Below are 17115 nucleotides of genomic sequence, written 5' to 3'. Positions count from 1 at the left end.
GTTGTTTTGATCTCAGGTGACTGACTTGGCTACTGAAGAATGTTCCATTACTTTGCCTTAAGAAGGTCTTGGGTTGCTTTCGTAACATGTTTTGGGTCATTATCCATTTGTACTGTGAAGCATCCTATCATTTGATACACTAAAGAATTCGTCCTGCTATTTCTATCACAGTCACATCATCAATAAACACCAGTGACCCAGTTCCATTGGCATCCATACATACTCATGCCATAACACTGCCTCCACCATGTTTGAAAGATGATGTGGTGGCTTTGGATCATGAGCTGTTCCTTTCCTTCTCTATAATCTTCTCTTCCCATCATTCTGGTACAAGTTTATGTTGGTTTCATCTGTCCAAAGAATCTTGTTCCAGAACTGGGCAGGCTTTTTTAGTGGGTTTCTGTCAGCTGTGTGTCTCTGACAGAGACACACAGCTGTGTATTGACTTCCTTTTAATTGTTAAATATTTAATTATTTATTGATTTTTTTGTGTATATCAGCCAACCTGGTTCGTAGGCCTATGATTTATCTGGTTTATTAAAACCTGACTAATATACAGTATATTATTATTATCAATATACATTATTTGATTTGTAAATAGCGCTGTCACCTTACAGCAAGAAGGTGCTGGTTTCGAATCCCGTTTCAGCTGGGGCCTTTCTGAATAGAGTTTGCATGCTCTCCCCATCCGCGCCTGGTTGTTTACCTGTTTCTCACCCATTGTCAGCTGGGAGTGGCTCCACTGGTTTTATGGCATGAAAAGGGGCTAATTGTTTCGAGTCTCTTTTTCATAATGGCGAAGACAAGGGAGCTGTCTGAGAGCATCAGAAATGTTATTATCAAAAATCACGACAATTCCAAAGGTTACAAGACAACTGCCAAAGATCCTGAAGTCCCTGTTTCAACAGTTTTTAATATTATCAAGAAGTTTCAGTCATTAAACTGTTAAGACGCTTCCAGGATGTGGTACCAAGAAGAAACTCAATGAGAGAAGTCTGAGAAGGTTGGTGCGGACTGTGGAAAAAAAAAAAACCACAAACCAAGACATCTAAAGAATAGAGCTCTTTGGGAATGCAGTGCATCAGTTTGTTTATAGGCAACAAAATGAAAGCCATAAGGAAAAGAACACCCTACCTACAGTAAGATATGGCGGATGTTCTATCATGCTGTGGTAGTGTTTTGCTGCATCTGGTACTGGAGGCACTGAATGTATCAAAGGAATGATGAAACCAGAAGATGTCAGCCAGTGTCACCAAACTACGTTTGAGACAAAGGTCTTGGGACTTTCAGCAGGACAGCAACCGAAAGTAGACATCCAGCAGCACAAAAGAATGGTTGAAAAGGAAACGATAGAATGTTTTAAACTGGCAATGAGTCCTGACCTAAATCCCATTGAAAACTTTTGGAGAGAAATGAAATCTGCAATTGCAACAAGGACTCCTGCAAATTTAAAGAGCTTGAACACATAGCAATGGAAGAGTGGTAGAAACTACCAGCAGACGGGTGAAAAATGGCTGCAAGAAATGTTTAGAGGCTACCAAAGGTTCTGCAACCAAATATTAGTGAAGGGAGCTAATAATTGTGTGAAAGGTGCCAATAATCATGAAAAGTTTTAAAGTTATTTTTTGTTCGGTAACATTTGAGATTTTATTAAAATATTCAGATTATACAAAATTGGTTGATTTGCATTTATATTTGAAGACATTCTAAATTCTGTACTTTAAATTCAGGGGTGCTAATAATTGCAACCAGAACTGTATAATCCGGCTGTGTATGCGTTGCTATATATAACTTTGTTATTATAATTCTGTAACGACTTTAAGTGTTTGATCATTTTGAATAATTCCTTGCTCTTAGAGCAATTGATACTAATGCTCATTGTGTGATGGAAAGTCTAATGTAGCTAAATACATAACCACCCGTACTCTCCACTCTTCAGGTACTTACATACACACAATAATACACCCACTAACAACTTCAACACTTCCACAGTCTTTCACACACAGAGCATGTGTTCAATGTTTTCTGCTATTTTCTTGATTTTTATGAATTGTGCCTTTTCCTTAGTTAGTCTCATTATTACTTGACGCTTTGGAAGTTTTGTCTTCCTTACTCTCCTGCCAATACAGCATATTGAATTGAATTGAATTGAATTGAATTGAATTGAATTGAATTGAAATAACATTTGGAAACCAATTACTAATTGGTTGAATGCTGCATACTCGGCTTGCACCAGCTTCAGCAATTCCAACAGTAGATTGAGCTTCACGGGCCGAATGTTTCTGACTTCTTCGACTGTCAGAAAGCAAAGACTAACGTTAGGTTACATATTGTTCAAGTTGTGTGGTTACTAATCAGGTGTTATCAATCTATCTAGCAATCTCTTCTTCCTTTGAGTGTCCGGCAGACTTTACTCCCGCTGACGAATTGCTGCCTCTCTGTTTGTCTTGGGTACCCAAGTACTGCACAATGTTCATATGATACATGCCAAGTTTGACCTTAAAGCCTAAGTTGCAGGCCTGTAGTGAAGAATTTCAAGCACTGGTTGTCGCTTATTTCAAAAGGTGGCTAGGTTATGTCATTTTGAGAAAAAATATTTATATCTACATTTACAGTGTATTCTGTGATTATCTTTTAATAATGTATTTATATATTTGTTTGTTTGTTTGCGCAGAGCAGTGCAAGACTCACTCGCTCCTTTGTAATCACAAAAATATCTGGCAACACTTCTCTGTTGATGATTTTTAGATTGTCATCCCATTGGAGCCAAGAGAAGAAAGCACAAGCTCACTGCTGGGCACTTCCAATTAGTAAATCTTCACCAGAAAGAGAAGAAGAAGACAGAGAGGATGGTTGGGCATATTGTGTGATTCAACCATGCTGCTTCTTGAGTCTAAATTACGTCCTAGCTGTAATCAGGTAGAGCGGGTTGTCCACTGATTGCAGGGTTGGGGTGGGTTTTTTCTCTTTTTTTCTCAAGAAAATTTTGAAAAGATGATAATGGAGAAGTTGGTTACCCTTGGTCAGTTGAACCATGAAAATTGACAACTTCTCGTATGGTTGGAATGATAAAAGATCCAAGCCCCAACTCATTTCAGAGAGGACACTGAAGAGTGGTGGTCAGCTGTCTGGAGGCGCATCTGAGAAGTGGACTTTCTTTCACCTTCTACCACAATTGATTGGTCCCCTCATCATGCCAAACGAGTATTGAGACTGCTACCTGCTGCTGAGGAAGCTGATAGATATTACCACGGCACCAGTTGTGAGAACATCATGGATGCCATACTTGGAGGAAAAATCAATAGAGTTCCAATACTTCAAAAAGCTGTCATATATAGTATGCAACTACAAAAACATCAGCAAGACACTAGCAACAAGACACCAAAAAGAAACAGTGCTGGGTGCAGGCTAATCTGGCAAGTTTGGGGAAAGAAGTGTCCCATAATTGGGAGTTAGCATAAAGTTGGAAGAGGTTTCCTACAAGATGTGGCTGCTCGTGCTCTGAAGAGATGGCTAGTTATGCCTTTGGAAGATGCAGTACTGCAAACTACCAAGTCACCATTTATTGTACATGTGGGCAATGGTTTGTCTTTGGAATAAAGATGGTCCCTTCTTCATTTGAAAAAAGTGGAAGAGAGAGGAAGGGGTGCTGTGAAAGTGGGAGAGGAGGTGGACCATAATGGGCTGGGCATTTAGTTTAACATGGAGGAAGGACGTTATGTCACCTTAAGATACTGGGTGGTATAACTTCTAAGTCAACAACTTGTTAATACTGAATTTGAATAGGTTGAAACAAATATTATAACATTATGGTGTAATATCATTTGACCATTTTTCCTTGTATTTGCTCTTGATCAACAATATTGGTGCTTTCCTTGTTGATAATGAATGTGAACACTGATATTCAACTAATGTATTTTTTATCTGCAGAAAAATGACATTGATGGGGAAACCTTTGTTTTCCATACAGACTGGATGGTTGACAATCTGATTCCAAATATCAGTTATCAGGCTGTTTATTTACAGCATTTGGAGAGTTTAAAAAGAGGGGATGGAGCTGAGGTCAAGACTTAATTAAAATGCCATTTTCAGTACTTCCAAGAAAATTGTCACCAGGCTCATTCAATTTAAATTCCCTAGTAATTATATTTCACACCATCTAGGCTGTTTAGGTACAGATTTTTGTGTTTTGGGAGGGGGGGGGCATCTTTTTCCTTGCTTTTTACACACACTGCACTAATTTGTTATGTGTTTTCTCTCTTTCCCTGTTTTTGTGTCTTTGTTGTGTTTTTGTTCCTTGTTTGTCCAATTATTTAATAAAGTTCTCAACACATATAGATATAGTGAGTCTACAGTATCAAATCTGTAGTAATTTTACACATTTCTACATGTAATACACATTTTAATTTTCCTGTCTAGAACCCCAGAACAACAGAAAGATTGACCAGGCACTTACAGACTTCCCAAGTTCCCCACCACCCCACCAGCAAAAACCTGACGAAAAAAGTGACATCTTCATCGCTTCAGCTTTTAGAAATAAATGGAGGTCCCAAATTGTCCAGCAGCGTTTTGCTGATATATGTAACTACATATGGTAAATACTTTAAATCCTAACCTTGACCTAAAATGCTAAGACTGGGGTAGTTACTAATGGCCCTGACACAGTTAATCCTTATACCTCAAAGCAAATGGCTCTCTGTCCTAAAATATAACATATTTTTATGAATGTTGCTTTGCTATTATATATCATATTCAGTTACTTGACTTGTGATTTTTTGGTAATATTTTTTAGATAAACTCGTTTAAACAATTAATTTTATGTACTGTATTATCGATCACTATTTCAGTTTTTTTTTTCACATCATGCAATTTAGCAAAGGATCCATCATGGCAGATGTTTATGGTCCAAGAGGCTTTTTTTGTAGACTATATCAAGCTCATATATATATATATATATATTATATACATACATATATACATACATACTGTAGGCTACTGTAGGCTATAGGTTATACCCTCAGTACATTTTCACTATTAGTTGTGCAGTGTGGATTAAAGCTGACTGATGTTCCACGGCTATGTTTTTTTTTTTTTGAACTCATGCTCAATACTGAAGCTAATACTAATGTGCATGACCTGACAGTAGACAGGAAACTGAGGCGCTGAAGTTAGGGGCCATCTCAAAAGTTCATGCTATTGAGCCAATCTCATTTCTTATTGATATTTAAAATTAAGTTTTTTGGTTGGTTTGTTTTGTTTTTATTTTTCATATGGACCTCCTCAGACACTCTTTCTATTAATTTATTATATTTAGAACAACTTTACATCCATCAGTATCCTCCCATTTAAAACACAACCTACTGCTTTTAAAGAAAATCATGCAATATGGCCGAGTGCATTTCGAAATTCAATTTTCTCACTAACCACCCCCTCTACATATTTCCACTATTGATTTCCACCCTGACTATTAACAGTTAAACAGCTTTTATCTAGACTCAGTTTAGACTTTTTCTTTTTTTAGATGTGAGTATAAATGGCAGTAGAAAACAAGTCAAGCAGAAAATGAAGCAGACTAGACAATTTCTAGCAACTATTTTTATGAACCACAGTTACTTTCAATACAAATCTGATGCAACACAAATATTTTTGTGAATTTAAAAGATACAGACAGTAACTTTGCATCACACCCCTAATACTTCCTTGACTCGTCTATGATTGATAGAAGGCCCCATATTAGCTTCAGAAGAACTCTAAAATGTTGCTTAACAAAATGAAGACTGAAGATTTGTTCCCCGTTTCCTACAGTGTAGTGACTGTCCAAAGGGATCATTTCATGAAAAGTATAGACAGAAGCAACCCATAACTCTTTCAATGTACTTATGGCATTTGAGTGTTGTATGAAGAAAACTTGAAAATAATCCAAACCTATCCTTTTAAAGAAAAAGCTGATGTTTTGCTGTTATCTCAGCTGTTGTGGGTGATGATCTAAGCATCAGTCTACTGTGCAGCGTACCCACAGGTTTTTTTTTGTTTTTGTATGATGTCTAACTCTCCCTGAATGAAATAACTGCTGTCTGTCCCCATGAAAGCTTTTACCCTTGTGATTTTCTGTCATTTGATTTAGCTTGTTCAGATGATATTTTCAGTAAACACATTCTCTCAGACAGAAACAATAATTTCTAAGCATCTCAATGTGGCCACTTCATGTTATTGTAAGGTATCATTCTCAGTAGTCCAGCTGATCAAGCTGGACTGCTGAGAATGATGCAGCTCATGATAAAGCTCACTTTTACTGAAAGATATTCAGACCCAGCTCTGATCTGATGAATGTTCCTTCTGGCACACATGGAGTGAATATGTTTTCATATTAGTATTTCACATCAGATACCTGACAGATAAATTATTCTGTTGTGATTTGAAGGGACTTTACTCAACAGTCTTTAAATCTGATAGTGAAAAGTGGATTGACCATTAGACCAAAAATATGTTGTTGTTTTTTTGTTCAATTGTTTGCTTTTTTCAATTAAATTCATTTATCTGACAATTGATGGAGAAAAATAGTGTTTCATGAAAATCTCCTCTTTAAAATATTTGAAATATAATTGGCAGTGCATTACAATTATATCTTAAATATATCTTTATTCATGCTGATGTTTCGGCAGTTCAAAAAAGGGTTTGTGTCCTGCTGCGAATGTCAGTATTGCAGGTATTTGGTCATAAACAAAAGTATAGCTGAAATGATTATGAAATGATCTGCAACTGTTTGGGTTATCAATTTTCTGAACAATCAACAATCAATTATCGCTTTCCACATTTAAAGGACTTGCTGCTTTTCTTTGTCATATGTAATATATATAATCTAGACACCTGAACTGGGCTTTGGAATGTTGGTCAGACTTTCAACATGCATTTTGAATATGTCACTTGGGGCTTTGGGACATTTTTTTTTACTATTTTCTCTTTTACAAAGCAAATGATTAAATTATTTATCGAAACACAAATCGGTAGAATATTTACCAATGAAAGTAAGTCGAGATACTTCAGCCTGGACCAACGTGCTCCATTGACTGACATTACCATCCCAAGGTTGACGCCACTAGTATGACTAAAAAGTCATCTGGCTTGAATTACAAGAAGAAACTCATTGACTTTTTTGCTATTTAACCTAAACCACTATCTTTCCCTAGCCTTAACCAAATGTTTTAGTGGGCTAATGAGCTACCAAACCTACCTAAACAACACTAGACATAGAATGTGAACCCTGGTCACTAGTGTCATGGAAATGTTTTTTGTACAGATATGAGTAGGATTTCTAGTATTTTGTAGTAGACAGGATTGCAGTCTCAGCTTTGAATAAGTTGTATTGGTTAAGTTAGAACCTGAACATTATCAAGCATGTCCAAATTTTTAACACACACTTTTCCTGGTAACGGACTCTGTGTGTCTCTCTCAGTTGTGCTCCACAAATACATGCTCTGCCGAGTCAAGCTGAGGCCTTTTCAATTCACTGTCTTTCTGTTTCCTTGCTTTTCACTGTGTCTGCCAACCATCTTGTCCCTCTCCCTTTCAAACACACACTTACTTAAATACCCAGTTTTCTCTAAACTCTCCTTACATTCATTTTACTTGTCTCCTTCACTACCTCTCCCCATTCCTTCTGTCTCATCTTCTCTCTGCTATTATCCAATTTTACATTTTCTCTGGTCATTTCCATTGTATGTTGTACACATATTTTGGGTATGCAGATGAGTGATTTACAGGGAGTTCAACATCAGAACGAGCTTAAATTCAAAGGATACACTGCAGGAATGCAAAAGTTTAGGGACAAAATGTCTGTACAATAATTCTACGACCCAGGAACAATGGTGTAAGATGCAGAAAACAAATAGGACAGATGCATTTTTTGAGGAAGCAGAGTGAGTCAAGTAGGTAGAATCATTCAGTACTGTGAGTCAAAGGTTAAAGGTTCCTTTGACTGGACTGCATCGTTATAAGGGGATATTAGTGTGGTTTTTAAATTTGACTCAAGTAGCTATTTAAGGGAATGTGTGATAGGACATGAGTGGGTTAAGGGACATTAAAGGATAATTCAACTTTCATGCATATGCAGGTCCTTCTTTCTCTAGGGATCATGTAGAGATAATCAGTCCACTACTTTGATCCAGACCGAAAAATTTTGACAACTGTTACATGGAGTACCATGAAAGTTTGTTTCAGTCATTCATAATACCCAGAGTATAATTGCTGCTGGTTTTGGTGAATGATCCTGTGACTTTATTAGTTATGAGTATGATGTCATGAAAACTATTGTAAGAACTGCCATGTCATTTGGTACAGATTTCCCAACCATGTCTCCTAGATACAACTAAACTGCAATAGCAAATACTGTATGTTTTGTAGGAAACCTAATCAGTAGCCATTTTTGTTCAGAGGGAATATGTTTTTGAATGAATGAAGTGCTACATTTACAGCATTAACAGCAGTAGAGTCGCTATGAGGTGGTTGGGGTGGATGGTAGGCATGCAAAGCGCACGACCAGAGACCAGGTTTCGTCTGGGTGAAATCCTGACTTGTTTTTGTTAAATTCAAATAAACACGTATCTGAAGTCACTGTGAACTTTATTCTGTAAGAAACCTGACCATGATCTTTCCCTAACCTTAACCAAGAGCTGTTAGAGTCTAAACATAGCCATAAAAAAGTTTAATAATACTGGAGTCACTTTACTGCAAAATCAGATGTTTTGGCGGGAAACAAACACAATGTCTGCGAACATTTTACTGATATGTTCAGTAACAATGTATTTGCAACTTGCCAAATACGTAAATTAACATCATATCCTCAATACATTTATAGAAAATGTAATCTGGTTGAGATAGGAGATAGGGTTGGTTATTCATGTCCCTTTCAGGATGAGTTGTAATCACTTTGTAATCTCCTGACTTTTCATGTAGCACCATAATGTGTTCAAAATTTCAGTTTGTCAAAACTTTGGATTGTGACCAAATACCTGCAACAATAATAACCTTTCCTACAGCCTCAGCTGTACTTTGTGTTTCGTGTTAATTAGCAAAGTGTCCCCCAAGTCTACCTTCCCCATTATTGTCGCTACCCACTCCCAGCTTTGCTGAATGTTGTGTCATATGCATTTGTAAATGTTGTATTTGTAGATCATGTAACATGCATTTGACCTGATTACTGAGACTAATTTCTCTCCATATAAGGAAGCTGAAATAAATCTTTCAGTGCACTATATGCACCATGTGAGCCACTTTTACTGGAATGACTGGGGCACTAACATGATATCCAGGTGTTTTAGAGATGTCCAATCGTAGCCAGTCAATAGAGGGTGCACGTGCAACTACCCGCCAGCCACATAGCTTAATTCACAGTCAACAGTCTTATTAAATTATTCTTATTATTATTAAATATTTCAAATGATCAAATGAAATTTGAAATACAATATGAAATTAACCACACAATTAGTCTGTTTTGTATTTTTGTTTCTAATGGGCATTGTGCCAGTCATGTAATCCACACTAATGCAACACAGGTTCTTCCTGATCCTGCCTCCATCTAATACCAGTAAATGGGTGTAAAAAGGACACAGAAGACAAAGCTCTAGAACCAATAAAACACAACGAGAGACTGTTTCTTACGCTATCAATAACAATAGCTCATCATGATAGAAGAGAGACGTTTGGACACTACTCCACTCTTTTAAGAAATAGTATTAAATTAGGTCAGATATTTCTGTTATCAATATGATCGGACACATTGCAGTGCTCTGAGCTCTGACTTTTTTCATCTTCTTGCTGTTTACATCTAGCCATAGTACTGTAGCCTTTTAGGACATACAGCACTTACCCATTATCAAATTAGCTGGATTACCACAGGCTGGCTGGTAGGTTAAACTGTAGGCTATTGCCACTCTTATATGCACTGTTGCATACAGTATTTACATTGCTGTAACTATCATAGAAGCAGTGGGTTTTTAAACACTAAGCAGAAATATGACAACCAAATAAAGAAAAAAATATTATTTTCATTAGTTCATGAAAAAGGGGAACAAATGTGCACCCAGCATTCATGTTAGCTGTTGGGTGGAGTGTGTTTTCTTTTCTAATTCAGCTGTTGAGCAAACAGTCCTTTGCACCAAGCTTCTCAACAAAAGAAGGAAATGGGGAGTGGGTTTGGTGAATCAGGTGACTGGATGGGGAAGAAAGTCTGCGGGCATCTTGGGGACAGGAGGAGAAAAGCAGTTCTGAGGTGGAATGGCCAAAGTAAACATGGCAGAGACTGCAACTGTGACACTGTGCCTGTAGCTCCACCCAGGAAAAACATCACCAATCGCTACTGAAGATGTCCATGATTAATTGTGGATATTTATAATACAATTTGATTGGTAATAGTACCATTTACCGTTGTTCTCTCTTTTGAATAAATCTATCTAACTTGTATAATTGTTTAAAATCTGTCTGACTGCTTGTGTTTCTCACCTCATGTGATTTTTTTTTTTAGTGATGTTGCCCTTTTCCTGGAACAAGTACAATGTTATTAATAGTGAAGGGAATAATCAACAAAACAATGAAAATAACACACCACAATTATCATTTTAAAATGAGGCAGGTTACAGCATCCCGTCCTTATTTGTGTCTTTACTCTGTTCAGCTCTCTGTTCTCTCTCTCTTGTCTTTCATCCCTCTTCATCCCTCTCACAGCTTCCACTTCAACAAGATGACTGCTGGAAAATTGGGACAATTTGTAAATTGTAGTTGACTTCTCGGATTTTTCTGTCCACAGGCTTGTACCTTTGACTTTTTAATCAAAGAACCAGATGATTTCTAAAGTTGTTCATCTTTTGTATTGATGATTCAACCAGGAGAGTTTCATGTCCATCCAAGCATTGAAATCCTCAAACTGTCACCTCACATTGTTTATGGAGAAAATAATTGGGACTTTAATTCTATTATCTTTTGTTTTGTTGTTGTGAGAAGCGTTCACTGCTCCTAAGAACCACTATGGAATAAATATAATGTTGGTGTGACAGATACATCATTCACTACTTACTGATTAGGACAAAACGAAATACCCCAAAAACCAAAATGGGTTGACATCAACACAATGTCAAGCTAAGTGAATGAAGTGGAAAAAAAATGGCAAATCATTGTCATTATCAGGCAGTAGATCTTTATTTATGCAAATTGACATTTTTGATTATAATTAATTTAGTCTCTTTTCCAGTGTGAACACACTACAGACTCAAAATGCTAAGAATTCAAATGTAGTTTAGAAATGGGAAACAGTCAGAGGAGGTTAGCACTTTAACAGCTAATGTCTTCTGCTAATTTAGTCTAATGAATCTTAAGCCTCATTTGGACAGGATTAACAATACAGGGAGAGGTGGGGAATGAAATATTCTCTGCGTTCCTTGCTAATTAAACTCATAATTCCAGACGGCATTTCAACCACGGTGAAATTACAGTTTATGATTTGTAATAGACATGGACATTCAGCAGGACAAAGTGAAGAGAGAAAGATAAAAGCCTCGTTGAAAGATAATAGCCTATATGAAACATATTGATATAATCAGTGTGACCTACACTTCCAGAGGATATAATTATCTGTAATGTCCATCACAAATAACTCTCAATAATTCCACTTAGAAATCATTGAAAAAAGTAGCTTCAGAACTTTTCAGACAATCATGACATTTTTAAGATTTCTTCAGTATCAATGAAATCTAGTGATAGATACTTTACATCTATGGGTACACTGCAAACAGGAACTGCTAATAGCTATTATGGTTTACTTTTAATGGTTGCAAAATGTATGCAAATATAGGCTAAAAACTGAGCTAAAAAAAACCTTAGCTGACATTACAACAGCCCATTTGTTGAGAGGGGTCTTGCTCCTCTGATGTTTTTTTTTTTTTTTTTTTCTGTCTTTATATTTGTTCACAAATAAGCCTATATGATTGATGTTAACATGTTCCCAAAAAATGCTTTGCAAACTTAGGCAGTGTAACATGGAACATGGCTGCTGGTGTGCGGAAAGAAGCCCAAAAATATAAGTGTATCTTTTTCAAATAATGCAAACATTTTATAATCCATTGGAATGTCTTAGTTTTAATGTAGATGCAAAGGAATATGTAATTGGATCGTTATAATAAATATTCAGAAAAATTGATATTCACGATGTCAACAGAGCTTTGCTTAAGTGAAGATTTATGAGTGGCAGTATGATTATTTCCATGTCCCCTGTATGAAGCTTGAAAAATGATCCAGCAGCAAATTTTCTGCACCTCCCTGCTCATCTGATATCAGTGCCGTGCAGAAATTTCTATGGGCAGGACTGCATTGAAATAGCCCATGTGTAAACATGTTTCTTGGCTATTATCAACTGTTCTGTCCTGCAAATTTGGTCAGATTTGTCACTATAATAGTTGATAATAGTAGCAAGCAACAGGCTTTAATAAAAAATACCATAGTACTACTGTATAATGTTATATTCATGCTGTAACAATTTACAAAAATGAAATACTATACGCTGCCAAACAGCTGATAGAGTTACAGACCTGACTGTTATATTTGCTTGCCAATGTATAAATATCTGTGATAATTCTCTCAACCATGACATAACTTAATCTTCATCACTGCTTGTTATCTGTAACAGGACACTGATCAAGGAACTGAGCCTTGAGGGCAAAAACAGGTCTTCATAAAGGGAGAGAACTTAAAAAAGAAATACAAGGTAATTAGAAGGCAGTGTTGTCTTTAAGGAAAGAGCTGCTGCATAACAGTTAATGGAAAAGTAATTATATATGTAAAACATCTTCATTCTGCTGTAAACGGTATCGTCTTTACTAAATTTTTATAATATTTAGTTGTGTGTGGTGTGTGCCGTGTGTGATTTTTATTGCAGGAGCTGAATACTCCCAAGGCTGGCTCAGGAACAGAAAATGAGGAGGTCACAGCTGCCACTTGGCAGTTTAATGCAGACATGCATGAAATTTTCGGTTCCAGACCCGAGCCTGTGCCAACTGAGCCTCCTGTTTTGGTGGCACCTTTTGTTGCAATAATAATGCAACAACATTACTTATGTTAAGGTTTCAGTCTGTACCATATGCCGTACACTAAACCAAGTAGGGCTCCATGGATGAAGGACAAAGAGGACACCACTTTTGAAAGAAAGGCACAAAAAGGCAAGAATAATGTTTGCAAAAACAAACTATCTTAGATAAGCCACCCTACCTACAGTAAAACATGGTGGAGGTTCTATCGTGCTGTGGGGCTGCTTTGTTGCTCTGGTACTGGAGGCATTGAATGTATCAAAGGAAGATACCGAGGCATTTTAGAGTGAAATGTGTTACCCAGTGTCAGAAAACTAGGTTTGAGTCAATGGTCTGGAGTCTTTCAGCAGGACAACGACCCAAAGCACAAATCCAGCAGCACAAAAGAATGGCTGAAAAGGAAAAGGTGGACTGTTTTAAACTGACCAGCAGTGAGTCTTGACTTAAATCCCACTGAAAACCTTTGGAGAGAGCTGGAATCTGTCATTGGAAAAAGCACTCTTGCAAACGTAAAAGATCTTTAATGCATAGCAGTAGAGGATTGGCAGAAACTACCAGCAGACAGATGTTAGAAGCTTCTAGATGGCTACAAGAACCGTTTAGAGGTTGCCATTGTTGCCAGTTTTTTTTTTTTTTTCTTTTTTTTCAGTAACCTTGGACAATTTATGAAATTATTTTGATCATACAAAATTGATTTATTTTCATTTATTTCTGAAGATATTCTTAATTCTATACATGAAATTTCAGGGGTGCCAATAATTTAGGTCACGGTCTGATGAGGCCAAAAGAACCATGTCATTTGCAAATAGCAGAGGCCCCCAAACTGGACATCTCTTTCCCCTTGGCTGTGCCCTGAAATCCTGTCCATGAAGATCAAAAACAGGACTGGTGACAAGGGACAACACTGCCAGAGGCCCACTGAAAACATGTTTGACTTCCAGCTTAGATTATGGACTTTGACTGCCTGCCAAGAATACGGAGATGGACCGAATATAGGGATCGAATGGCTCATAGTAACGGCCCCAGAACCCCATATTCACTCAGTATCCCTCACAAAATCTATCTTGTGAGGGATACTAAGCACATCTAGACTGGATGCGTAAACTTCCATGACCCCTCAAGTAGCCTTATAAAGGTAAAGTGTTGGCCCACGCTTAAGAACACACTGGAGAAGTTTATTTATCTCATCTGGCCTAGGAATGCCATGGGAACCCCCAGGAAGAGCTGGAAAACGTTGCTGGGGAGAGGGACGTCTGTCCTGCCTTGCTGCCACTGGGACTTGACCTTGGATAAGTGGAAGAAAAGGGATGGATGGATGGATGGATTTTTTTCATTTGAAAGTGCAGCTTAGGTATAACGGTATTTCTGGTTCCAACTGATTTAATTAAGTCTTGCTTGTGAGCAGTAATAAAAGATTCTCTTAGATACATATATTAAACAATATACTAGTATAAAAATAACAAAAAAGCAACAGTGAATCCCACAAGAAAATGTTGCATGCCAAACGACAGTGTAAAAGTTAAAACATTGTATGTTCTTTTCGTTTATCCACACGAAACAGTAAAGGGGTTGGAAACTATGGGTTCAGGAAGCTTCACTTCTGTGCTGCTTGCACATGACTAAAGAGCAGGCTAGCAAATCTTTCCCTGGTGTTCAAGGGCTCACATGGAGGTTGTGGGTTGAGGGTGTCCTGTGCCACATGTGCCTGCATCTGGAATGATAATTATCTATCATGCATTATCAAGGGTTGCAAATGTAGGCTTAATGTCTAAGGCTCTGAAAAGAGCAGACATCCACCTTATCCTCTTGATTCCAATGGCTCCTTCTATTATTGAATGCCCCTTGGAATGATGGTAATGGAAATATTGCTGTACCCAACCATTTGAGGGCTACTTGGAGTGATGAGGCAGACTGGAATGTCCAAACAGGGATAGCCACAATCACAAAGTAGGAAGTACCATGTGGGAGGGTATTGTCTAGCCATATAAAACAAGCTGTATTTTAAAATTTGCGTGTCATGGTGCAACCCTGGGTAGCCAACAAATATGTTAAGGAACCTTCCTTTTGAATAAGAAAAATGACCTGCATATTGATGGGGAAGAATCCTTTGTAATTCAAATAGTCTATTCGGGGCTATGAGGGGGGTTTAAAACTAGTCCGGCAGCCATCTACTGCACGGACAGCATTATTGAAGACAATACTTCCTGAATTCTGGCAAAGTCCAAGCCCAGCTGCATCAAGCTCTCCTGCGCTTGGAAAATAAATGGCTCTCTTCAGGTTGACTCAAATGTGTTGTGTAACTTTATGAATGACCCCGTGGACTTTATATTTGGACACACTGAAGACCTGGGAAACCACCCAAAAGGAAAGTCCATGAGCCAGTGGGTGCACATATCAGGACCAGTTGATGTCCCCAGCCATGATCTGGTTCCCTCTGTAGGAGTCTATGCAGACCATGTTTGCTGCTGCACTCTGCTGCTGAAATCCTGATTCAATTCTGCCTCCGCATTGAACCATAAACCCAGGCTGGTCACATTGTAATTCAGCCTAAAATAGGACATAAGACAGCCAGTCTAGCAATGACAGTAAGTTGAAAACATTATTGGACTTGGAAAAGCTTTCATTAAAATCAAAGGGCAAAAGTTATCAGCCCAAATAAACCAGTTCTGTAACACATGCACAAACAGGAATCACTAATGTGTTTACAAATCGATTTCACATTCCATGTAACTTCTGATGTCTCTATACAATTTTATGGTAGAGATACATGGAGTTTCTGTCTCCTTAAACCCAAATCTGAGCTTTCAAGTACCTCCTGTATTTGTGTGACGGCACAGATGCTACATCTGTTTTTTCCCCGCATAGAGAGACAGCAGAGAAATGAGAGCCACCCACTGCTAATGTCTCTGAAGTAAATAATGCAGTGCTTTCTGATCTGCTCTGAACATTCATGCTAATAAAACTATCTATAATACGTTTAGAATAATATCATAATACTAATATCTCGTAATACTTTTATCAAGGGTAAGATGCCCTTGACTTTCGCTGTCTGATCTACATTTTTATCACCTTGTTACTTTAAGTGAATTCATTTATGAGAGTGAATAAAATTAATTTTCATTAAACTAAAGGTTTTTCTTGATTTCTGAAAAGTCAATCCTTTATGGCACTATATTTCTTGTTAACAGCTACAACATGCAGTTCTTGGTTGTCAGCAGCAGTTGCTTTCATCACAGGTCACCATTAATATGTAAAAGATACAAAATTTGCTTCAAAGTTGATTTTCAGCCCAGGAAGAGACACTTGTAAATTCATGCCTGTACTTGCCTGAAGGAGCCTCATTAATAATCATGCTCTGGCAGAAGAGAAAGAACTCCAGTTACCTTATATAACTGGTGCAGCATCTCTAAACCTGCCTGATCAGTAAAGAATTAGAAAAATTAAGAGAAGCTGGTTGGGCAAAATATTACAATATATCCTGTTATAAATTCTAATTTTAAAGTTATTTTGAACAACCAAACCATTCCTTAACCCAGGGATATGAGTCTTTTGGAAGTGTTAAATTACAGGCATTGGTAAGAAATGTTTCACTTTCACTTGTATCACTCTTGACAAAGAACAATTCCATGAAATAATATGTCACACATAAGGCTAAATGACCATTGCTGCAGGAAAGATGCCAGCCAAATTCTCAAAATCAGTATCATCTATGCATATTTTTTTTGCTAGATAAATGAACCAAAATTATACGAAATCACAGAGTGATTTGATTTAAAGTGATTTTGATTTAATTTGATTTAAACATGTTTTCAAAAATATTTATATCCACCACTGCCAGTGGCACTAATACAAGGTCTAATATATATATATACACATATATACATACATATATATATATATACATATACATACAGATATATATATATATATATATATATATATATATATATATATATATATATATATATATATATATATAAACACACACACACACACACACACACACACACACACACACATACACCATTCAGCCAAAACATTAAAA

Source organism: Xiphias gladius, chromosome 23 (assembly GCF_016859285.1).
Source record: "Xiphias gladius isolate SHS-SW01 ecotype Sanya breed wild chromosome 23, ASM1685928v1, whole genome shotgun sequence".
Classification (NCBI taxonomy): Eukaryota; Metazoa; Chordata; class Actinopteri; order Istiophoriformes; family Xiphiidae; genus Xiphias; species Xiphias gladius.
This window is presented reverse-complemented; position numbering follows the sequence as displayed.